Source organism: Nannospalax galili, unplaced genomic scaffold, assembly GCF_000622305.1.
Source record: "Nannospalax galili isolate Female #2095 unplaced genomic scaffold, S.galili_v1.0 scaffold203, whole genome shotgun sequence".
In the NCBI taxonomy this organism is placed as follows: Eukaryota; Metazoa; Chordata; class Mammalia; order Rodentia; family Spalacidae; genus Nannospalax; species Nannospalax galili.
The window spans coordinates 294448-307037 of NW_008351640.1; positions in this window are offsets into that span (position 1 = coordinate 294448).

A 12590-nucleotide genomic window follows, 5' to 3' on the forward strand; every position below is an offset into this window, starting at 1 on the left:
TGTTTGGGCTCCCTGATGAACTGTGACCTGGGAGTTGTAAGCTGAATAAACCCTTTTCTCCCCAAATTGGTATTGGTCAGAGTATTTTGTCACAGCAATGAAGAAAAAACTAAGACAGAATGTAATTGATTTTACAGACATATGATAAAAACACAATGAAAGTAAGCCACTTACTCTTCATCTTCTGCAGTAGGGCTCTCAGTTCTGAATACACTGACTTTTGGAACTGTCTTTTAACTGTCATGGTGTTCTTCTCTGAATAGTGAGATGTTTACAACTGTCTTGATTATGTAACCACTAGATAGAAATAGCAGTAACACCCTGGTGTGCAAAAAGTATCTGAGATATTGTTAACTGTACCTGAGCCAGGGGTGTGCAATAAGGGCAATTTCCCTTGCCTGATTAAAACTTTTTTCAAAGTTTTGTGATCTTACTTAAATTATTGTGAAGGACAAAATTAAACAAGATAGGAAGTACAGCAAACATTTAAGAGAAGCCAGGTTTGGATAGACAGTGGTGGGTAAAAATATTTGTAAATCACTGATTTCAATAGAGACTGTTTCAATAAACTAGCGACAGTTGTATGAGACTTAGTAGTGTATGCTTGGAGATGTCTCCTAGTCACTTCTAAAAAACCAAGTTCCTCAAAACTTTTGGTTCTATATCTTGCATTCTATATTCACACATTTCAAGACCTCCTCACATTTTGGGTCTGTGTTTAGCTTCTGTTTGACTCTTTAAATCTCTGGCTCCATCAACATCTTGGTGCTATTGATTATACCTCCTTTATCACCTGTAAATGACATTGTTTGAGCCCATCTGTAACCAGAGACTCTCTTCAATTCTATCCTCTAAATTACTGGGTTCCTGGAAACTGCCATGAGTATGTTTCTAAGTGACTTTTAAAAATTACAATTATACTTATTAAACAGCTGGTGCGTTATGTACATGTGAAAATTGCTTTCAGGTGTCACCTCAAGGAACCGATGCATCCAGACCAAGAACACTTTCCCCAATGAATTTCGATGGCTACACACTTGTTCCTCAGAAAACCCTACAGTGAATATGCTCCCCCTGAGACTGACACATTTTCACTGTGATTGTCAGTTCTGTGGTCCTCAAGCCAGCTTCATATTCCACCTTTTGTTCCTTCCAGACAGATTCTCATTGTGTAGCTCAGGCTGCCTGATACCCACTAGCATCAACCTCATAATCCAGCCTCCATCTCCTGAGTGTTTTGTTTACAAACATGGGCTCTCACACCTGTTTCTTGCTTTCATTTTCTCACACCTGTTTTTTTTTCGTTTTCATGTCTTTAGGTCTTCATGTGCCTAACTCATTTATAGGTGCTCATGTATTAAAATAGAACACATATCATAATGTTCTATAATAAAATAATTTTGGAAACATTTCAGTTTAAAATGAGCTTCTTTCTACAATATATCCTTAGTGTCTGATCCCCATTTCTTTATACACATTCCAAAACTTCAACTCATTTTGAAGTTAATGAATTAATTATATTTAAGCAATTAAACCCTACAATGCTTTACATACTTTGTTGAATACTATAGTTAAATGATGAAAAAAGATATATCGTTTGCTGTCATAAAGCTTTAGTAGAATATGCTTTCAAATTTGCATCGTATTACAAATAATGCAAAATGCCAGCAAAGCACAGATTAGGGGCAGAATGCACAAACTGTGGGGAAAGTGGAACATTTGCTCATTTGGCTTCCTTTGCTCTGTCTTAACCTTCCTAACAGAATTGATGCCTGCACTTGTGAAGAAGATTCAAGGGAGTATTGCCAAATGAAAAACCGAAGAGCATTGTTCTAGACTGAAAGAAGATCTCAATACAATCTTAAAGGCCTGGAGAGATAGCTTAACAGTTAAGAGCACTGGCTACTCTTGCAGGGGCCCCGGGTTCAATTTCCAGCACCCACATGGCAGGTAAAAACTGTTTACTACAGTTTCGGGGGATACAATGCCCTCTTCTGACCTCCACCGGCATTGCACAACACAGGTGCACTTACATACATGCTGGCTATACACTCATACCTATAAAAAAATAAATAAAATTTAAACAAAAGTAAAAAATAATAAAATAATTATGACTAGAGTCTAAAGCTTACTAAAGGAAGTATGAAGAGCACATGGTAAAGATAGAAGAATTGAAGTGAATTTTTTTTTCTGCAAATACTGTAGTGTATCTTGAAAATGATGAAATAACAACTTATTGTTTTCTCATGTGCACACGTGTATGTGGGTGCACGTTTTTCATGACACAGGTGTGGATGTCAGAGGACAGATTGTCGGTTCTCTCTTTCCACCATGTGTGCCTCGGGGATCAAACTCAGGTTGTCAGGTTTAGTGTGATGTGTCTTTACCTACTGAGCCATCTCTGTGACCCTGGAAAATTGTGAACCCTGAACAAAAATGAGCACAGAGTGTGTCAATAATGTAATTCTAACTTCTAGTGAAGGTGGATTTTTGATGCCAGTAAACCACCCAAAATACTGTTTTCATATTCACAATTATAAGCAATTTAGGCAAACTTTCCTAGATATCTTGCTTTCTAAATCATTTCTACAGACATATGAAGAAAACATCATTTTCTACTGACGTGCTTTGGATATTTGTATGAGGCTCCTGATATTAGTTCTCTAAAGCCAGAGGTGGACTTCTGAGGTTCCTTTGCTCAGCCTTCCTTTTCTTCTCGTGCATAGGAATTTCCACCACAGACATGTCTTGGTTCATTTCCTGCCTTGCATGTTGTTTTATGGATCTATAGGGGAAGTGTGTAAGCCAGGGCACATCTGGACCAAAGTGCAGTTTCCTCTGATATAAGCCAAATTCCAAAGTCTTGTTTTCAAGAGAATTTCCACCATGTTTTTCACTACCCTTTTGAATAATTTCTCTGAATTTTATAGCATGCATATTTTACCTGTTCCAAAATTCAAGCAAAGGATTGCTTTTATAGTCTTTAAATTCTGTACCATAGCACCTTCCAGTTAAATCTAAGTACAGTTTGCTGAACTTCAAGTTGTGAATTAATTGAATTTACTTTCATTCACAGACACCCCAAAGTTTCAAAGACACCTTAAATTAACTAAACACTGTAGAGCTTCAGTCTTTCAAGCACAATGCCCAAACACACACCACAATCCCAAATACCCCCAAATACCCCCACAGGAATCAAATGTCCCAGTGGTTAATATTAGAAATGTGCTTTGTAAGAAATGCATTTTATCATGCCAGAAAATATAGAATGTCATTCCTTATTAAAAGATGCAGTTTGGGGGAACTGCAATTTTCATGATCATTACAGATGAACTTTTTCTTGAGTTTGCTAATGTTCAGTAAGAAGAATCCAGCCCTTTAAAAGAGGAAAGTCACTTTTACTCTCCAAAGTAAAATGTCACGACCCTCACATAAATGCATTTAATTTTGAAAATGTAATTATGAGAAGTTAATGAGAAGTAAGTCAAATTAATTGCTTAACTTTCTTTTTTCCTCCCCTGGTGTCCTTGAGGAAACTGATTTTGATATGGATGACATTCAGTAGGAGACAAACTATAGCAGTTTTAAACTGTTACTTTTTTAAAAAAAAAGCATTACATGTTAAATTGTTTTTATTTGAAATAAACCTTAAAATTCTACACTTTTGAGTGGATATGGTTTTACTATAATGCAAAATTATTTCGCATATTACCACTTATCAATTGTATTCTAGAACACAGAATCTGCTTTAGAAAATATAGTGGCCAGTATTTGAGAAAATTTTGTTTCTTTGTGTATATATTTCAAATTTCAGGCCAGCAGAAAAATTCTAAGAATTAGACCCTTACTATACACCTCTCAAATTTGCTTGTGATTTATAAATTAAAATTGAATAGCATACACCAATGTCACAAAGTAAATTTTCAGATATTTAACTTTGATTTTTAATGAATTTGCCTTTGTATTTTCAACTTCATATTTTAAAAATTTATTTTAATATCAGTTCTTTACTTTAGGTGTCAGTGATGCCCATTTATATCAGTGACTTCAAAGTTCATGAATCCAGTGAAATTTTTCAATATGACTGTGTATTATATCCTTGTAAGATGGAAATAAAATTAGAATTTTTAATTTTTTAGAAAATTTATTTATATTTTATGTGTATGAATGTTATGCCTGCATTTTGTAAATACATCCATGTCCTGCAGTGCCCATGTAGGATGGACAAGAGCATTGGAGTCCCTGAAACTGTTGTTACAGGTTAACAGCCATGTGGGTGCTGGGATTTGAACCCACCTCTTCTGCCAGAGCAGCCTGTGCTCTTAATCATGGAGCCATCTCTTCAGTCCCTAAAATAGAATTTATTTAAAATATTGTGGTTTGTTCTATTCTCTGAGAAGAAAATCTTTCTCTAAATCTTGTGTACAAGTTTGTTTCTACTCATCTTTCAACTCCCACCCTCTAATGTAAAGTCTTTTACTAGTCTCTCCTAGAATTTTAACCTCATGTTCATGGTATTTTTTCATCTTGTAGTTGATGCTAGATTGTTAATTGATTAATAACACTTTCATTTCCAAATACAAGCCTGTTTCTGGATAGTTGAATTTATGGGTTAATCTAAATGCTGTCATAAGCATAAATATTACTTGAAACACTTAAAAAATGTGTTTATCTACTGGTTATGGGAGGAGTGTACACCTGCAATCCTAGCATTTGGAAGCTAAGGCTGGAGGATCTCATATTTCAGGATAGTCTGTGCTACAAACAAGCACCTTCCTCCTCGAATAGTATACTTAGATTTATGTTATTGACAATAAAATTTGTAGTCTTATAGATATTGTATACCTTGGGAAGAACGTAGCTTCAGTTTTAGGAATGTTTATATTTGAAGCTTTTTTAACTACAGTAAAACCGAAGTTACTCCTCCCATCTACTAAATGTAAAACTCTGACCGAAGGAATACAAAATTATTTAGGATTACTCCTCCCGTCTACTAAATGTAAAACTCTGACTGAAGGAATACAAAATTATTTAGGATGACAGTGAAGGCTGACTTGCCAGTAGACTTAACTCCATTTTCAATGAAAAAGTTGTCAAATTAATGGCAAAAACTGGATGAAGACAATACCAAGATGGTTTTATTTTCACTCCTTGTCCACAGTGCTGGCTTTCATGGACATGCACCTTGATCATATTTTCTCTCTGAAATACTTCACTTTGTCCTCCTGTCCCATGATACCTCCCACTCTTCCCTTCCTCCTTAATGTCCCTTCTGTTTCATAAGTGTGTAAATAAGTTATGTGTGTAAATAAGTTATTAATTTTGTAAATTTCAACCTTTTGACTTTTCTACTGGAGTCTGTAGGGTCTTTTATAGATAGGATTATGTCACCTGCAAATAAGGATAATGTTACCTCCCTTAGGAAATGAAGTTTGTTTTTTAATCTTTTAACTGTGGCTCTTGTCTTACTGCTTTATCTTAGCCTTTGATCACCCTAGTGAGTAAGACTGAAAGAATAGGCATCTTTGTGTTGTTCCAGACATTAGAGAAAATGTTCCCTTTTCTTTTTTTTTCTATTTACTATGTTGTTGGCTCACATTTGTCATATATGAACTTTATTTTGATGAGATTTGTTCCTTTTATTCCCAATTTATCCAGAGATTTCATAATAAAAAGGGTGACTTTTATGAAACAATTTTTCTGAGTTCATTGAGGTGATCATGTGATTTCTGCCCTAAAGTTTATTTGTATAGTGCATCTTACTTATTGATTTACTTGTTTGAACCAGAATTAAAACAACTTTACTCATGTATGTGTTGTTGAATTGGGTTTGCAAGTATTTTTGTTTATTTTATTTTATGTGTTTATGCTTGTGTATAAATACACCCATGCACACAATTCCCACAATAAAAAAGGGCATTGAATCCCTGGGAACTGCCATTACAGACAGTTGTTAGCTGACACATGGGTGCTGTGAACAGAACCAAGGTCATATGCAAGAGTATCCAGTGCTCTTAATGACTGAGCCATCTCTCTATCCCTTGTTTGCTAGAATTTTGTTTAAAATTTTTACATCTTTATTCATCAAAAGAGATCTAAGATTTCCTTTTTTAAAAAACTTTGTCCTTATCCAGGTTTGGTAGCAGAATAATTCATACTTCATAAAATTAGTTTGGTAATGGTATTTTCCTTGCTATTTCTTGAACAGTTTGAAAAACACAGTATGTATACACATAGTCTTTTAAAATCTTTTTAGGTTTTATATAGGAGTGTTTTGCCTGAATATATGTAAATGTACCCATAGAGGCCGGAAGAGGGTGTCAGATCCCCTGGAACTGGAGTTATAGATGATTTCAGCAGCCTTGAGGATGCTGGGAATGGAACCTAGGTCTCTGCAAGAGCAACAAGTGTTCTTAACCACTAGGCCATCTCCCAAGTCAAGTTTATATATTCTTGATTTAATTTTGGTAGGGCATATTTAGAAATTTAAGCATTTCTTCAAGATTTTCCCAGTTTTGCAATATATATGCTTACTAGAGTTCCTGTGGATTCCACTGGGTGCTACAATAACAGCTACATTTCATATCTAATTTATTAACTTCCTTTTTAATTTTGACTAGTTTTCTTAGAATTTTGTCAACCTTGTTTGTTGCAGACCTAACTTTTTCTTTAATTCTCTGTTCCATTAATTACTACCATAATATATGTCTTTTATGATTTTTCTTTTTCATGTTTTTCTAGAACTTTGAAGTGAATAATTAGATTATTCACTTGCAAATTTTCTGATTTTTCCATTATTTATCTTTATTAATTAATTTTTTTCTTTGATAATTTCATATATATGTACATATATGTGCAAAATTAATAATTAGAGATCACAAAATTGTGAGGGGGATGACACAAGAAGAGTTGATGCTGCTGAGATTCCTTCTGGGAGGTATAAGAGCTGTCTATCCCCTTCTTCCCTACAATAATATGAGGTATGAATTCTCCAAACTACAGTTTGGAAAATCCTAGGGAGTTTATTGGGCTTATTAACAGAGCAGTGGGAGGGGTTACTTATAGAAGAGTGAGTAAACCCTCCCCTCCCCCTATTTAAGGCACTGATGGAAAGTTCCGCACCCAAGCATGGATCCTGTGACATCCTGGCAGTAGCAGAAAATGGCTAGAATGCCTGCCTAATGGGGCTTCCTTGCTTAGGTGCCCTTAGTCCCTGTCCCTGTGCAACTCCTGTGGACAGGTTGTTCGGGAGACGTGGCTGACACTCCGAGCCCCTCCCTTTTGCTGAGCATCAACAGTCAAGGCTTGTTCATGATGCTCCTAAGCAAGCAGGTGCAACCAAACTTGACATTTGGAGAACAGTTTTACCCACAGTTGAAGAGGAGAAGTGGAAGTAATGTAAATACAGTAGTCATGTATGAAATTCTCAATATTTTTAAATTTGAAAAAGAAGACCTCCGACCAAAAGGGAACTTTTTGTTTGGCATATATTTATCATGCATGGTTCTGGGTTTCTGGGAACATTTTCATGCAAACACACAGTGCACTTTGGACATATTTCTTCTATCCCTTCCTACCCTCTTCCTCTTAAAGGCCCCCTTTGTCCCTTACAAAGTTCACTTCTTCTACTTTCAAGTCATATATATTTTATTTTATTTTAAAAAATATTTCATTTATTACTTTTATTTTATGTGTATGCATGTATTGCCTGCATGTAGGTAAGTGCACCCATGTCGTGCAATTCCCATAGAAGACAGAAGAGGCTGTCGGATCCCCTCAAACTGAAGTTATAGACAGTTGTTAGCTGCCATGTGGGTGCTGGGATTTGAACCTGGGTCTTCTGCAAGAACAGCCAGTGTTCTTACCCACTGAGCCATCTCTCCAGCCCATCATATATATTTTAAATAAATGAGATGCTTTAGATATAAACTATTGGATATATTTTAAAAATAAAGTAATTATTATGACATGTATGTTACTATCATTTTATTTCATTTAAATCTTTATATTTATATGCATAATTAATATTTTAGACTTTATTAAATTGACAATATATAGTAGTTTTGCTTCTTATGCAACCTTTGGAAAATTGTATTCTAAACTTAAAGTTTGCTTATATTTCCATCAGTTGGCCTAAATATGATCTAATCGCTAATGTTAGTATAATTTAACTAATTTTAATTTTTGTTATTTATGAGTGTGGTGTGTTTCTGTGCATGCATACTGTTGCCACAGAGGCCACAAGAATGTGTTGGACCCCCTGGAGCCAGAGTTACAGGTTACCGTGAACATCTTAGCATGGGCACTGTGAACAGAAGTTTGGTCCTCTGCGGGAACAGTGAGCACGCTTAGTCACTTCTTAACTATTTCTTAGCCATTCTTAGCAATTTCTCCAGCCCTCTTTTTAAAAATACTTTATTGCTTTTAAAGATCACAGGAGTATGGTTACTTGCATAAGAATGTTTAAATTTTTCTAAATTTTGTTGTGCTAATGCAGAAGGAAACTGTTGAGATTTTGAGGAAAGGTGTTCCTTTACCAAATCGTCCTTAAAAGCATATATTTTCTGCTTCTGCGCCAACTTTGTAAAAATAATGCATTTATTTTCATCTGTTGTCCAAGAACTGAAAACAGTTTAATTAAATAATTAGTTAATTAATTAAATGTTTGTGAGTGTTTGCCTGCATGTATGTAAGTGCACCTGTAAAGGTAATTCCCACACAGGTTAGAAGAGGGCATTGGATACCCTGGAACTGAAGTTATGGAGGATGGTTAGCCATTATTGCATGCTGGGAACTGAACACAGGTCCTCTGCAAGAGCAGCCAGATCTTAACTACTGAGTCATCTCTCTAACACCTGAAACTGAAACGGGGCAAAAGAGGGTCCCCTAGAGGGTTCTTAGTTTCATTCATAAAATAATTTAAGAATGGACCCAAACAGAAGCTTTTGTAACTTTTTATTAGAATCTTTAAGAAAAATCCTCAGGACAGGCAAGCTGGTAATCTTGGCAGCTGCCTTGAGGAGGTGAATGGTGGGAAGAAGGAAAGAAAGCCATGAAGCCATGCAGGCTTAGAGCCTGCATTGAAGTAAAACATGTGGCTGACTCACACCCACATGGCTGGGAGAAGGAAGCTTTAGAGAAAAAGTAAAGAAACAGAGCCTTAAAGAAGCATGTTTAGTAAGAAAGGCGTGAAGAAGAAAGAGGGAAATTATGCCTTCCTTCAGAAAGGTGGACAGACTCAAAGAGACCTACATGACTGTGGCGCTTCTGGAAGCTCTGAGATCTACGAGATCTGTGCTAGTTCCAGGTAGGAAAAATTCTCTACCTCATTAACGCACCAGATAAACCACCCAACTATTTAGCAAAACTTAAGGTGAACCTGCCTTCCTCAGGGTGGTTCTAGCACCAGGTGATTGACCAGTGAGACTCGACCTGTGGGTTCTTCAACAGATAGACTGGGGATTTTATAGTCTTGACCAGTTAAATGTATGAGGCTTTTTGCTACTCTAAGAAGAATAGCTTTTTAAAAGAGGTTTTTGGATCTTCCAAATGACAAAAATAATTTCATCATAAATTAAATGTAGATGCTTATAAGGATGAAAATTGCAGAGACGTCATCAGCAGCTAAGAAACAATGAGCTGATTGTTTTAAGATCAGTTTATGTGAGGAATCGCTGTAGAAAAGACTGCAGACAAGTCTCACATAAAACAAATGAAGTAAAGAGACAAACTTTCTTCAGCACACCGGAGACAGACCGAAGACTCAAGCGTGGGGAATTGTGGAGAGATTCAGGTGAGAAACAGAAAATGAGTTTATCAGAGTTTATATGTAGAAAAGAATATCATTCATCCTTTTCAGTTTCTCACATCTAATAGCTAGGTGACTGTGCCTCAGGCAAGGAAAGAGAAAGGCCAGCATGCACAGCTTTTAAAGACCCCGGGGGGAAGACCTCAGACTTTAGGGACCAGGGGAGGTGGAATGCTGTATGTATGTCAGCTCATGAGTAGCTGACTTTCAAGGCCTTTAAATGTCTCCCAGCCCTTCATTCTACATGGGTCTGAGGAAGAAAGTCAGTGTGTCATTTTAAAATGCTAAAATACTTCTAAGTAAGCACTGAGACACTCAGGGTGAGGTCCTTGTCTTTCTGGCTCACATCAGGAAATGATAAAGAAATGGGGTGAAAAGGGCTTCTAAAATATTGAAACGGCAAAGGGAAAGCTCTGAGTTCATGTAGGTGAGGGCTATAGAAGCAGTTACCTCTGCTAGATGAAGAAAAAAAGAGCAAAAAGTTTGAAGCTCTGAGACTATAGAATCATTTTTCTGGGGGACACTGTAGATTTATGACAGAGGGTGCCCTCCATTATAGATTAACTCAATTGATTAGAAGCAGGTCACCCAGGAAGATACATGTTCTGACTATGGCTGGATTCTAAGAAGGATCAGAAGAAGAAAAGTTTTGCTTTTATAATCAATTAATTAATTAATTTATTTATTTACTCTGAGACTATAGAATCATTTTTCTGGGGGACACTGTAGATTTATGACAGAGGGTGCCCTCCATTATAGATTAACTCAATTGATTAGAAGCAGGTCACCCAGGAAGATACATGTTCTGACTATGGCTGGATTCTAAGAAGGATCAGAAGAAGAAAAGTTTTGCTTTTATAATCAATTAATTAATTAATTTATTTATTTATTATTTATTTGTTCTGAGGACAGCTTGCAAAAGCTGATTCTCGCCTGCTACCGTGTAGGTCTTTGTGATCAAACTTCGTTGTCAGGCTTGGTGGTAAATGATTTTATTGACTGAGGCACCTTGCTGGCTGATGGGTTAATGCTACTCTTTTTTTTTTTTTTTTTTTAAGGTTTTCTGGTTTTGCTTTGGTTGAAGAGATGGCACAGGGTGGAGCTGAAATGAGAAGATAAGCTTGTTTCTTCTTCCTCATCCTACTCTCCATTAAAGTGAATAAATGGAAAATTCTGTGACTTGGGGAAAAGGCCTAAAAATTGGTAGAAAGTCTGATATGACAGAAAGCAAAACCAAAAGTAAACTGGACAAAGCTGAAACACTGCAAGGAAAGCTGTAAAATGCTTGGAAGCCACAGAAGGAAGGGTAATGCACTATTCATACCAGCAGCTGCTAGGACAATCAATGCGGGTACTCACCAGGATGCACAAAACAACACAAAGCAAATAATCTAGCAGATATTCATCAATTTTACATATGTGACTTAAAATGTATGAAATACTTCTATGACTAATTCAAATAACTTTCCAAGAAAAAAAAAATGAAGTAACAAAAAAGGAAAATAGAGAAAGCAAACCCAATCCATGAGGCTAAGAGAATAAATTCTAGTCTGAAAGATAAGGAGCACCACCCTCAACCTACTAGCTGTCTTTTGGGGGCAGGGGTCTCAGTTAGGCATGGTTATCGACTGACTCTGATTTTGGTGACCTGCAAGAAACCATTCTGTAAGCTTCAAATACAGTGGAAAATTGTACTTGTCTTCAAAATTCACAAGTGGAACTTCAACTTTAATTAACATCATCTTTATTTTGCTAGTTGATCAGGGAGGTCACATTCTCTGTGATGTACAAAGCAGATTCTAGAAAGTTAACACAACTTGGAATCAGAAATATGTAATGAAAGAAAAGTGAATCACTCATAGTTTGACTTCAAAGTACAGAGATCTGTCACTCTGGAACAAATGAACTCTTATTACAAATTTTTACTAGTTTTAGCTCTGGTGGAAGGAGAGAAGGATTTGCATCGTCTGACACACATTACGCTTAATTTCATTTAAAAAATCAATAATGAAATTAACATACATCAAAGTAACAAGAGAGAAGTGTCTCAACAATGAATTGAAAATACCAAACAATAGCCTTCATCTTTATTCATCAAATTAAAATGGTAGTCTTTCTATTATATACCTATCAGTAAGTTGGATCCTAAAGCAGCTGTTTTTAGGGAGTTCAGTCAGTCTTACATTGAACAATATTTTCTGAATTCACGTTATAAAAGATTACTTCCTGTGAATCATGGAACAATGTTTTTTTCTACCTGTGATTGGTAGTCTAAATGTCATGACAAAGCTCAGAGAGTATCAACGAAAAATTGTCTACATCAGGTTGCCTTGTGGGCACGTCTGTGAGATATTATAGTGATGGGCATGTCTGTACCCCTCCAGCGTATGACTAGAGAAAGCTAGTTGAATACTTCCCAAGTACACCTTCTTTTTTTTGATCTTGATTATGCACTTGATTGGGATGTGATGTCTCACGCTCCTGCTGCTGTGACTTCCATGCGTTGATGGACTCTAATCTGGAACTGTGAGCTAAAATAAACCTTTTCTCCCCTGGGTTACTATTTGTCTGGATATTTCATTACAGCAACTGAAATTAAACTAAGGCACCACCTCTAATATAAATTGAGCTTTTAAAACCAAATTCTCAGTGCAAATTTATCCTTAATTCTTCTTTAATCACTTGGAATAGACATAGATTAAAAGAAGGGGAGAAGAGAAGCAGAGAAACGAGAGTGAGAGAAAGAAGGAAAAAAGGAATGGAGGGAAAGAAGGAGGAATGG